This window comes from Pinus tabuliformis, chromosome 9 (genome assembly GCF_031772625.1).
Source record: "Pinus tabuliformis cultivar Carrire ecotype Pingquan chromosome 9, CPIR1, whole genome shotgun sequence".
Taxonomy (NCBI): domain Eukaryota; kingdom Viridiplantae; phylum Streptophyta; class Pinopsida; order Pinales; family Pinaceae; genus Pinus; species Pinus tabuliformis.
The window spans coordinates 215609407-215621493 of NC_142307.1; the positions used below are offsets into that span (position 1 = coordinate 215609407).

The 12087-nt window shown below is 34.9% G+C and overlaps 1 pseudogene; it reads left to right on the forward strand.

Moving 5' to 3' along the window:
* The first annotated feature begins 2439 nt into the window (after positions 1-2439).
* LOC149147923 (putative strigolactone esterase DAD2 pseudogene) lies at positions 2440-3480 on the forward strand (annotated as a pseudogene).
* The last annotated feature ends 8607 nt before the right edge of the window (positions 3481-12087 follow it).

Sequence of the window (12087 nt, forward strand, 5' to 3'; positions counted from 1 at the left end):
GAAACTTTGTAGGAAAAAAGTTATAGCGAAAATTCGACGTTGACCTGTTTGGAGTAGCAAAACCCTAAAATCCAAAACTCTAATACCAAATGTTATGAAAGCAACTCACAAAAAGATAGATCAATGACTTAAAAATCAACCTCTTCAAGGGGAAAACCTTCTTTACATTACACAAATGAACAATTATTCGATGATACAAACAACGAGACCTCCTTTCTATATATAGGAGTCTAAGGGGTCCCAATACAATTAGAGTCTACATAACAATAATATTGTAGGGGCACAACAATAAGAATAGTGGGCTTCTATGGGGCATAATAATAACAACATGGGGACTATATGACCACAATAATACAATAAAGGGGTTGCACTAATAATAATGAGTTACACTAATAGTATAGGACCTAGAAATCTATAAGATGATAATAAGTCATTAACATTATTCAAGTTAAATATCACTTCCATTAAGAGAAATTCATAGAATTGTAAAATTATGATTTCTAAATAATTATGTAAAATTAATAAATATGAAAAATGAGATGCGATGGTGAAAATATGTTTTTTTCATAAGTAATACTTCAATGATGGAAAAACAAAAAGATGCTCTTTCATTGGAACCTATGTGGAGAATGAGTTCTTGAACTTGCGCTTCCATGGTATGAAATATATTGAACATATTGGAGTTCAATAGTTTTGTCTAAGAATTTGTAATTTGTGTTTGAAATATATTGAACATATTGGAGTTCAATAGTTTTGTCTAAGAATTTGTAATTTGTGTTTGTAGTGGGTAATGTTGTCATGAAATTATGTAATGTAATGCGAAGATGGTTATCTATTTTTTGTCTTAATTTTTTTGTTAATTAATTTTTAATTATTTATTTATAGTGTAAATAGATTTTAATTTTATTTAAAATAATTGTAATTAAATATTTTATAATTTAATATGAATGAGTGGTATAATATATGATATTAATAATTATATATGTAAACTAAAATGATCAAATTTATTAAAATTAAAGTTTTTTTATGTTGTTTTGATGATGAATTACACTAGATAGTTGGAAATATGTAGACAAATGAGTTTTAATGTGAAATATCTAAACAAATGAGTTGTTATGTGATTACCACCCAAATATTTTTTAATAATCAATTTTCTATTTAAAAATAAAAATAAATATAATGATTTAAATTAAATAATTTAAATTTTAGTATAAATGAAATTTCTAAATTAAAATTGAAAAAATAAATAAATTAATAAATAATATTTGAAAAACATTAATTTTTTAAAAATATATTAATATTTTATTAATACTTAATTTTTTCATGTTTAGTAAATAAATGATTAAAATATAAATAGTAAATTTTTTATTTTTTATATATTTGATAAATCTACTTTTAAGATAAATTAAAACACATTTATTTATTTGATGTTATCTTCGACTATATGTTACTTTTCGAATATAAAGTTTTATTATTTTCATGATAATATTTCAACCTTTTAGTCCCCTATATTATTTAATTATATGAATTTTGGACTTCAACATTTTCTTCCCACTTTTCTATGAACCATTCCAAAGCCTCACTTCTTTTTTAATATTTTGTGCGTCGTTTCAACGAGGTTTAGGTATATCATTTGAATTTTGGTTACTATATTTTTATATGAAAAGTATGTTTAAAAGTTGTTTCACAAATTGAGTGAGTGATAAGCGAGTACAAAAATCTTTCTCTTTTTTCATTTAATTGAGTTTGAAAGTTTTTCAATTTATTTTTAATCAATTAGTACACAATATTTATAATAAAAAAGGAAAGTAACACTCAATTTCCGCTTATCCACTTGCAATCTCCGAAGCCGTTACATACATTGCATGACATGAATGGCCGCCTCCAACCAGCAACCATCTCAACGACCTGCATTATGGTTTTTTCGTACATAGCTTTAATGCCAAGTATCGTCTAAAACTAAAGGACTCTGTTAGAATATCTGAAAGCAATGAATACCCAAAGCCGTTCTCTGGTTCTCGCCTTATAAAACAGTGAAGATGAAAAGTATACTTTCCTGAGAAACAAGACGTGTTAAAAATTTCCTGCTCTTATGGCCCATACATTTCTGTCGTAAACTCTGCCATCTTTACGCTGGTCGGTTATCCATGTGAAGCCTTTTTAATCAGATAAAGCTGGTGCCAAGTATGGATGGTACCTGCTGACATTTATATTCCTATCAACTCCAGCGAACTTTCTCATATAAATTACTCCAACAAACTTCTTGACAGTTGGCAATAGATACAGAAGTTTCGGGACTCTTGTGCTGTTACTATAAAATGCCTCCCGTGTGATCTTATTCCTTCGTATCCTTGGAGATACTAGACATGTTTTGCGTGCCTGTGCTTGTTGTATAGCAGTGCATCTAACGGAGTTGGTGTTCATTCCATAGCCACAAGAATGGAATATTCTGTAAAGGGTTCTGAACTAATGAAGGTCTTGAACGTAAAAGTGATTGGAAAGGGAGAACGTACTCTGGTTCTATCCCATGGATTTGGCACCGATCAGTCAGTATGGCAAAGAATTTTCCCATTCTTCTTAAATGATTTCAAGGTTGTGCTATATGACCTGATGTGCTCTGGAAGTGTAAATACGGATTACTTTGATATGAGGAAATACAGTAATTTTGATGCCTATGTGGATGACCTGTTTGATATTCTGGACGAGCTTAAAGTTGAAGAGTGCGTTTACGTGGGTCATTCCATGTCTGCCATGATCGGGTGCATTGCTTCTGTCAGACGACCTGCTTTGTTTCAAAAGTTGGTGCTATTGGGAGCGTCTCCAAGGTTGAATTAATATCAAGATTTGATGTTTTTCGTTTATCTTTTTCCATTCTTTTTTCTCTCCTTTTGGATTGGTCTATGGTATCCATGTATCTTAATCAAAACATCTTGATCTTAATAAGGATGCCTGTTTTTATGGCTGTAATTTTCATTTCACATATAGACACATTACTCAAGGTACTTGAATGATGTTGGTTATGAAGGAGGATTCAGACAAGAAGATATAAAGCAAATGCTCTCTGCCATGGAATCGAATTTCACAGCTTGGGTTTCCGGCTTCGCTCCCCTGGCTGTAGGTGTAGATGCTCCCGCTGCAATTAATGAATTCAGTCGGACATTGCTCAATATGAAGCCAGAAATCGCTGTGTTTGTGGGTAGAACAGTGTTTGAGAGTGATTGGAGGGCAATTCTGGGTCATGTCCAGGCACCGTGCTATATCATTCAAAGCAAGGAGGATATAGTTGTTCCTCCGGCCATTGCAGAATATCTGAGAACACATCTCGGGGGAGAGACTTGGGTTGAAATAATACCGACAAAAGGCCACCTCCCGCAGCTAAGTATTCCTGCATTGGTTATTCAGGCCCTCAAGCGGTCCATTTCCAGTTCGGAGAAGCAAGCTAATTGCAGCGCTAATACTTCCGAAGTGATTACCGTTTAATCAATCTAGCGACTATAGCCGTCATATAAGACGTAAATGGACGATACAGAACCGAGCCAATATAGGGTACCGGCAGTTCTTTTAGTTTTCGCTCTAAGTTTTTACTTTCAGTAGAAAGTTCACAGCATGTTCTGATAATCTAAATCAGAGATTAAACGTTGTTTATAACAACAGTGCAGCTACCCTATAATATTGCATAGTGTGTACTCTGAGCATACATGGAGTCATTTAGTCGACACTGTTTTCTAGGCTTTCCTCTCCGCGCCGATTCTGTTTTGTTTTTTGGGTTACTTTTGTTGGAAGGAATTTGTTGGATTCAACACTACTTAAATATAGTTTGTGAAACCAGGTAATATATAAATTAACTGGGAATGATAAATATCAAAATGCTTAAAATAAAGGGATAAGATTTTTTTACAAAAAAATATTTTTAATTAGGAATATTCTTCCTGTTATACTATAAAGATTTTGTACTATGAATCTATAGATCCGAAAATATATATTCATTTTATGTGAGATTTTTTTATATGGCATTTTTTTAATTAATCAATTTAATTAAAATAATAACAAAAATTCAATAACTTCGAAAATAAATCTCAAATTTTAACGTGTGAAAAATAATATTAAAAATATTTTAAACTATCTAAGTGGTTAAATTCTTATCATCCACGTAATAATTATTAATAATTGAAAAAATTCTAAAAACTTTATTACAAAATAATCACACCTATAAACTAAATAAATGTATTTTTATATTAAAAACACACTTTAAATAAAAAAACATAAAAGAACCAAAAATCACCCATTTTATTATACACTTTTGTGTATTCATTTTTTAAAGAAAATAAAAATTTTAATATTATTAATAAATTGGGTGGATATAATCTCTAAATTTGGATTTAGAAGGAACACATATCATAAAATTGGTACATATAATAAAATTTGAAGAATTCATTATTTCATTTATGTGAGTTTATGGTTTTCTTTTCGTTAAACAAAATTATGGGAAAAGCATAATTATTAAATATTTTTGTTTTTTTTATTAGAACTTTACAATATAATTTTTTTTTGTTATATCATGAATTTTAGTTTTTTTTTTAAATGAGTTTTGAATAAATAGATTAATTTCTTCAAAAATATCTAAGGTATCTGATTTCTACACATTACACCTTGAAAATTCTTAAGACACCATATTTTTGTACAGTTTTAAACTAAAGATTCTAAGAAATCCTTGCCATATCTTGAATAAAATTAACCAGAAAAGAAACCAAGAAAAGATAAAAAAACTTCTGACAATTAGATTTTTATGTATGTTTTATGTTTCTTTATGATGAAAAAATTAATTTATTAATCAATAAAATAATTTTAAATTACTTCATTTTATTAAAATAAATAAACATATATATTTTTAATACTTAATCAAAGAGTATATTCATCTTATTTTTATTACTTTTGAAAATAGACTAATTGGAATTTTCAGCTCGAATCTCTTAAAATGTACTTTTAAAATGCGATGCAATCCTAAGTTTTGTAGCTTTTACACACAAACTACAGAATTCGAATACTGAGCACACACCTTTAGTCATTTTTCTTTGGATGATGTGTTAAATTAATTCAATTAACTATATTGAAAAGTACAAACAAAGTTATGTGGAATCAACCACGAGAGTTCAAACCAGAATTCAAATATATGTATTAATTCAAAATTTGTTGTTACATACAATAATTCAAATATGAGAGTGGAGTCCTCATAGTGCTTGCAATTCATATGTTGTTTCCCAATAATGCCACACAATGGCCAAAACACCCTTGTTAAATTGTTGCACTCTCTCTAAATCAAGCAACAACCAAAAGCCAAAGCCTAGATGCCCCTTTTCTCCTTTGTTGTCGTAATTTATTCCTCATGCTTGTGACCTCTTGGCATTCCAAAAATGAAACAGTTTGAGTTCCCATGTTGTCGACCGCTTCCTACTCTAGAACTAAAATGATTTGATTCCCCATAGTATGTGGACGAACTCAAAATTGGTGACTTACATTCTATTCCCGTAACACGTCTACTAGCAACTCATTAAAATAACAACTGTTGGTTTGGATGTGTCAACAACTCCACGCAATAGGAGTATCAACAACGAAATCATGTGAGGGTCAGCAACTCAAAAGTAATCATCGCTTTGGTAAAATGTCGCTAAGGGAGTAGCAACAACTATTAGCTTGGTGTATCAACAACTTACATAATAGGAGTGTTAGCAACTCAAAATACATGGGAGTTGTAGCACTTATTTTTTCTACATTAGGAACTCAAATATAAACTTGTTTTCTTGGATTATGAGGATTTCCTGAGGCCAAGGATGCTCCTGGATCAAATACCCTTCGTAATAAAATATTAGCTACCAGCTCAAGTGGTAGTTCTTATTGAGATTGAAGTACCTCATAGGTGTGGTAGCTCTTTTTCAGTCACCCACAATGCATCTTCATATCCCTTATTTTTCCATTTGACTAGACACTCCAAATACCCCTTTCGGTGGGTCTTTTTTCGAACCTTTGTGGCTAGAATTTCTTCCACTTCTTCAACAAGTTTAATTGGTAATTGTTCTTTCCACTTAGTTGGTGTACCCATCACTTCATTGTTTTCTCCTTCATGGAACTCGTACAGTTCTACCACATTTAATATCAAAGAGATATCCAAGTGTCTCGACAACTCTATCTTGTAGGCATTTTCAAAAAAATTTCTACGAATTCTGAATTAGCCTATTTTCTTGCATTTCAACTTATTGTAGGTACCCTTGGGAAATATTTCTTTCTAAAGATGCACCATTATCAGTTCTCCTTCTTCAAAAACTTTTGTTCTCTTTTTTGAATCTTCTTTCTTTTTATAATGTTCATTACTTTGTTTCATTCTTTTATTCACCTGTTTGTGTATTTTCTGTGCGTTGTGGGCAAAGTCACTTGCATCAAAACACTTCCTTTCCTCCAAGTCTGATAACTTTATCAGGTCCACAACACATTTTGGTGACCTTCCATAAACAATATGAAAAAGACTCTTACCATTCAATCTATTCACTGACTCATTATATGCAATTTTTCCCTATGCCAAGGCCATATCCCACTGGTTGGGATTTTCACCCCTTAAGATTCTCAACAAATTTCAAAGAATCTTGTTCACGACTTGAGTTTGTCCATCTGTATGTGGATGATAGGATGGATTTTATAACAAGTTAGATTTCATCTTCTTCCATAGTGTCCTCCAAAAGTGACCCAGAAATCTTGTATCTCTATCCGAAGTAATGGTTCTTGGTAGATCATGAAGTCTGACTACTTCTTTGAAGAATAAAATAGCCACTTTGGTAGCATCACTAGCATTTTAGCATGCTATGAAATGTACCATCTTCGAAAACTGATCTATAAAAACCATCACTAAATCACACTTCCTTTTTTTCTTGGAAATTCCAAGACAAAGTCCATGCTCACATTTTCCCAAGTCCTTTATGGTAACAAAATAGAATATACAACCATGTATTTTGGCTTTTTCCTTTTGCTAGTAGGAAAAATCTACAACACTAGACAACTTCTTGACATCCTTGTTTATGCTAGGCCAGAAATACCTCTGCTTTATTAATGTTGTGATCTTGTCCATGCCAAAATTCCCACTTAAGCCTCCACCATGTAGCTCCTTAATGATATTCAACCTCTCTGACCCATGAGGAATGCACAATTGTTGATTTTTAAATAGAAATCCTTCTTAGATATGGTAATCCAAGAACATGGTTCGATCCACACTCCAAGGTGCTTTAAAACTTGTATAAGCTTCTCCAAAATCTTCATTTTCTCCATACAACTCCTTCATTCTTTCCAAACTCACAAATTCTATTGACAAAGTGTTGAGTTGCAACATTCTCCTACTCAAAGCAACTACAACTTTGTTTGACTTTCCAAATCCATGCTTTAGAACAAATGTGTAGCTTTGCAAGAATTCAAACCATTTAGGATGCCCTTGATTTAACTTAACTTGACTTTTCATGTAATGTAATGCCTTGTGATCACTAAAAAAGACAAATTCCTTAGGAAACAACTAGTGTCTCCACTTCTTCATAGCATGCACAATAGCATAAAATTCCTGATCATATACAAAATACTTCTTCTTAGCGTCATTCAAATTATCACTAAATAATTTTATTCTTATTAACTTAAAACTTCCCCAATTGATGTATCACTTGAATCAAAGTCAACATTGAATACTTTATCAAAGTTTTCAAGTACCTGTTATCACCCCAAGAAACTCACCTCGGTTGTATATCAGTGATGCTCGGGAACATTACAAACTCAATAAAATGTTGGATAAATGGTGGATGAATGAAAGAAATGCTGCATATTCAAGCCAGATAACCACTCCTACTATGATTGACCCCAGACATGGGTGAACACGCCCAAACTACAAGGCTTTCAACAACCAATTACTCACAGTTTAAGCAAAATGTGATGATGGAGAAGACTGACTTCACCAGCAGATACACAGGTCCCTGTGATGGCCAGCTGCAACTAGAAAGGATGTTTGTAAAACTATTATCTAATACACAGATAGGATGACAGCTCTCTATGATTGAAATAACAGAAACTTGTAAGCAATTTCAATGAACAGCTAAATTCTAACACAGAGGTGGGATGATAGCCCCTTTGATGCTAAACATTCACAGCTCATGAATTAATGCAAAACAGGCACAACTTGGAACATAGAAGAAGTGAAAAGTGAGCAAATGACAGCAAAATAAGCTTGTATTAGTTGGAAATGAAGACGAGAAGCTGTAGGTCTCAAAGTAGTTATAGTCTCCAGAAGTTAAATCTTAAAACACACTAACACTCACCTCACACTCATCACCCCATTACATTCTCTCTTTTGGGTATATATAGAGGTTGATTACAAAAAATAGCTGCTATGCTATGTGTGGAGGTGCCTTAATGGACCACCAACGACATTTACAATTAGATATGGGCCTCTGATACAATCTGCTAATTTTAATGGACAAAATCGACTCTTTCTGGCGCTCTGCAGTCCTTCTCGGGCAGATGGAGTAAGTTATGGATGAAATTCCATGCCTGATAAATGATTTTCATTGCTCGAGCTCGTCCTTTTTGTCCTTCAACCATTCCGTTCTTGAATGTGGTAGCTGAAATATTAACTGTGGAGAGTATTTGGATCACGGTCTCCTTCCTTCTTCGGGTGCACAGGCTTGCCAAAACACAAAAATTGCATTGAAAATGGACGATGGACCAGGCATGAATATTAACCGTTGGATGACAAAATGGATGGCGGAGATTGGTTTGCGGGGAAAGCTATGCAATATGGCAAATACACTATCGGAGGTGGGCCTGCGGACCTGAAACTTTATACACAAGATCAGTGGTCGCATCGGATCTGGTAGCCAATATCGCATCGCTATAATGGAAAAGACCTCGCCATATTGAAAGCACCGATTGCGATGGTGCTAGAGACCCGACGGAATCATTAACAACATCTTAGAATCACATCGCATCCGATGTGGGCAGTCGGTAATCGGCGATTGGCGAGGCTATGATCAAGACTTTAAACGAGACCTGCTGAAAAGCTTCGATTGCGACCTACGACTAGGCCGCAGACCTGATAGATGTATTAACCATATTTAAGACTAAGGAAGGGGCATCGCGATATCGCATCGGCGGGACCCAAGGGGTGTAGCCTTAACACACAGGGATGTGGTATGCGATAGTGATCAGATTGCATCTCAATATCGCAGCGGCGGAAGACAAGGGGCGAAAGGAGGTAGCAGGTGCAAGGGAGATCCAACGGAGACCGTTAGATGGGGAAATCAATAGCTGAGATTGCAAAGCGACGGAGGGTTATATAATTTATGAAGGCGCGTAGTTATAAAGGGTTCATACTTTAGCGTCAGGGATTAAATGAAGAATGACTTATACGAGATTTAAGCGAGTTATCGGGGCTTATAAGTATTATAAACGTGAATGCCCAGGAGCTAGGAAAACAAGGGTTTTAGGCACTTTAAACGAAAATGACAGAGTTTTATGGAGAAATAGAGATAACGGGGATTATGGGGGTGTAAAAGAAACGAAGGGGGAAGGAAGAAAAGACCGCTGTCAGCACCTTTCTCGGCACAAACCAACCACGAGTCCTGAATTCAACCCCTTAATCATGAAGTTTATAGCAGAGCTAACACTGGCTCCTGCTGGGGATGAGATCCTCCTTGTGAGGTCTCAAGAACCAGGAGATCGATGCCTTCATACAAAAATACCTTACAACAATGCCTAGTATCCATTGAGCATGGAGTCAACTAAGTCTATACTGCAAAGAACACAATTACAATATTTAAGCTAAAAACTCAAAATTTCAAAAACTGCTCATTTGCTGAGCCATCAAAATTGCTGACTGTCATCCTATTCATCATAGATCAACAAAACCGGATTTATTTGATGCTCTACCTCAAACAGTTTAGGACATTTGAGCTTAACAGGCAGATATGGATCAAATTTCATTTCCCTTCTGTGTATTTTCCTCCTTGGATGTTCTTTAGAGGAGCCATTATATACCTGTTGAATAATCATAATTGTTGTGTATTCGTTTGTGTCTTTTGCAGTTTCCACAACTAATATGAAAGATGCACCATTGTATTCTTGTGTAGGGGACACAAAGACATTTTCTGCCCTTGAATATTTGTTTGAACAATCCTCATCCAAGGAGGAATTCCAAGACTGCACATCCTCTTCCTCTCTCATCTAATAAGCTGCCTTTTCAATCTGTATGGAGGCCATCTGAGTAGGTTTTGGAATCTCAAGACCGATATGATCAGATTCAGACTTGAGCATTGAATTTTGTTTTGCCTCAGTGTTTAAGTGGCAACTTTGAGGGATTGTCACTTGAGAAGACAAAGAAACATAATATGATGAAGAGCTCTCCTCTCCCTTTTCAATCACTAGACTGTGGATGATAGTAGGTTGGCTAATTTGTAGATCTGCATAGCCATGTGAAGATGAGCTGGCTTCGGGCAAAAATTCTTGGAGGATGAAGGGATCAGCTGCAACTTGCTTCTGCTGATCAGCTTATTATTCTGCAGTTACAACAAACTGGTAAACAGTGCCTCTGGATAATGTTTCTTCATATGCAGCTCTGGTTAGGAATGGAGCACCTTCCAAACCATGGACCTCCACCTCTTCATCAGGATGCTCTTCTTCCATGACTATATTCTGTAGAAGCGGCCTTACCCCTTTATCTTCATTTGCAAGTTTATTTCTTTGCAGAATCTGCAAATGCTCATTGGCTTCTTTATATGGATATGGAGTTGGAAAAGGAAAAGAACAATGAGCTCTAGCTTGTTTAGAGTACTACTCAGCCTTTAGCTTGGAAACCACAGAGGCCAAAAATTCAATCATCCTAGCCAATTCATCAATCTCGAGATCTGAAGATGATGAGGATTCACCTTCCTGACTTCTGCTTTTAGCATTACCTTCGAGGCTCTCTACAACAATAATGTTTACCTCTACTTCAAAGGCTGCAGCTTGCATATCAGCCAAAGAAGTGCATCTTATTTCTCTTAATAGCAAGCAGAACTGAGAATCAAAGGCATTATCATAAGTAAGCATGGCAGAAGCAAGAGTGGGTTTAACTTCAGCTGGCATTATTTTGTGCATATGATTAAATCTGATATCAAATTCAGACAACAGCTAACCATCTTCTCTCTGCAAGTTTCCAAATTCGTCATGATAAAAGAGGAGATCTTTATTATTTCCCCAGTGCTTTAGGAACACATCATCTAGAGCATCAATGTCTGCAATAGACCTAGGGGGTAAATTTTTGAACCAATTTCTAGCTTCCCCATCTAGGCTATGTACAAAAACCCTCATCGAGACATCCTCTTCATTGATATCTAGGTTATCAGCATAACTATAAAAGGCTTATAAATGCTCTTCAACTGATATTCCTTCTGCACCAGTAAACTTTGGCATAAATTCGTGATAATCTCCTGGAGGCATGGCATGTAATGGGACAGGCAAGACCAGGGGTCCATACCTAGCAGCAAGTATTCGTTCTATCTTTGTAAGAGCTTGCTGACTTGCCATGGCTGAGGTATACGAAAGGGATATTGGTGGACTGAGTGGAATGAATCAATGAAAAGAATGACAGCAACAGAGGAATACAATGGACAACATGGAAAGCTTCTATCAACTGAGGTGCGAAAGGGAAATGAATAACAAGGATCTGAATGAATCTCTGAAGGTGACATTCACTAACAAAGAAACATGGACTTTTAAAGGCTTACTTGATCCTGGTGCTCCCTTCCGCAAAGTTTTCTTCAGCTTAACGATCTTCTCATGATCAGGCACTAGTTAGCTGGTGATTTCTGAAGATATCTCTGAATCATACCTCGCCAACTGCGCTAGAACTGCAATGTGGAGTCACCAAAAGATGGTCTTCCTCCAGTGGATTTGCCAAATAGATGATTACAACCCAAATATGTGCCTAGACCTTGTCTATCATCAAAATCTGGAACTGTGTTGTCTCCTACGAAAGTTGAAATTCGATTTCCTCTCCCCGGCAATGGCGCCAATTAATGTTATCACCCC